The sequence below is a fragment of the Elephantulus edwardii genome, unplaced genomic scaffold (assembly GCF_000299155.1).
Source record: "Elephantulus edwardii isolate Elephantulus edwardi_28Jun2011 unplaced genomic scaffold, EleEdw1.0 scaffold00379, whole genome shotgun sequence".
Classification (NCBI taxonomy): Eukaryota; Metazoa; Chordata; class Mammalia; order Macroscelidea; family Macroscelididae; genus Elephantulus; species Elephantulus edwardii.
The window spans coordinates 449,254-451,142 of NW_006400129.1; positions in this window are offsets into that span (position 1 = coordinate 449,254).

The window sequence follows — 1,889 nt, forward strand, 5'->3', positions numbered from 1 at the left end:
CAGCTTGGACCTCCGCTTCCCAGGCTGTTGGCACACCTGCCTGCCCACCTGGGCTACCTCCTGCCTCCTGCCACCACCACAGCTGTATCTGTGGCACCTCTGCTTGCCCTCCAGGCATTAGGGGATTCCAAGATGGCGGTGGTGGAGAAAGCAGTGTGAGGAGCTGAAGGAACAGCAAGTTGCATAGAAATAGGCCACTAGAGAGACCATCATGGCACACAGAGACTGATGCGGCACATTGTGGACAGGGGGAATTTGAGTCAGAACTATTATTAGAATAGTTTGGGAGATACAGGCGCATCAAGTTATGCCACAGGCCCCAGTGGAAGCCAGAAGCCACTAGTCAAGCTGCTGTGGGACCCATCCACCAGAAGAAAGAAGGTTATCAGGAAATGGACTGAGTTCTTTTAAGCCCCACTAGGAGCAAGTGGGTCTATTGGAATTTGACTGAGTTTCCTTGTGCCCCTGCCAACTGCCCAGAATCAGGTGGGCTGATAAGAATTTAACAGAGTTTTCTTGGGCCTGGCCAACTGCCTTGGAGAGCACCCAGGAGTGAGTGGTCCAGTGGGATTTTGGCTGAACTTTCGTGGATACTGCAGACTGCCCAGAGGTGAGTGGGTCAATGGGAATTTGATTGAGTTTTCTTGGGTCTTGCTAGACCCAGTGCCCTGCTGGGGCAGGGGCAGCTGGGCAAGAGCACCTGGGTATAGGCTGCTGGGCAGAGATCACTGAGCGAGAACCACTGTGTGGGAGACAGACAGCTGGATTTGAGTAGGGACCCCACTCATGACCACACCCGGACAGCTGAAATCTGAGGCTGACCTACTCCTGTGGTCACCCCCTCCACCTGTGCCTGCCCTTCCCCCTATTTGGCTCCACACCTGTGTCCACACATCCAGTCAATCAACTTGTCTTTAATCTGGAGCAATTTGATCTGACTTAGCTACAAGAGGCTGCTCTCTCAGGTCCTCAACTGATCTTTCCCTTGAGTCAGATGTTCAAAGGAAAATACAGGTGGGGTAGCTGCCCAACTGATTTATAGAGGATTGTCTTCAAGTCAAGAATCTATCAATGTCTCAAAAAAAGCAAGCTATATCACACACTACACAAGCACAAAGCAAGATGTCCCCACAAAAGGTGACACAGTCTGATGGAACTTTCTGATACAGAATTTAAAAGAACAATGGTTGATTATTTTCGGTGGGGGAAAGACAAAACTGGAAGAATTACAGGACACTGCAAACAAAGATCAGGAGGAGCTTAAAAAAAATCCAAAACAATACAAATAAAACAAATAAGACATTAAAGGCTCTGGAAAAACAAGAAACCACAATCCAAAATATGAGGACCAATGTTTCTGTCAACATGATGGAAGGACACAGGAGCAGAGCTGAAGAAAGAGAACACACAATCAGTGAAATAGATGGAATTGTCACCACTGATCTGTTAGAGCAAAAGAGCAGACTCAAAAAAAGAAGGAAAAAGAAGAAAACCTAAAAATATTGTGGGACACCATCAAGACAAATAACATGCCACTTAACAGATCATTTTTTAAAGATTATAGTCTTTGGTTTTCATTCTTTCAAGTCCTTTTCACTTTCAGCAAACAAATTGTGTTATCTGCATATCAAAAGTTTATTCTTTTAAAAACAACTATGAGATATCATCTCATCCCAGTCAGAATAGCAAAATTTAACAGAACAGCAAGCAACAAATGCTGGCGAGGATGTGGAGAGACTGGAACCTTTATTCACTGCTGGTTGGAGTGTAAAATGGTGCAACCACTGTGGAAAGTGGTGTGGCACTTTCTCAAAAAGTTGCAAATAGAGATACCATTTGACCCAGCAATTCCACTACTGGGAATATACCCCAAAGAGACCATAACTGAC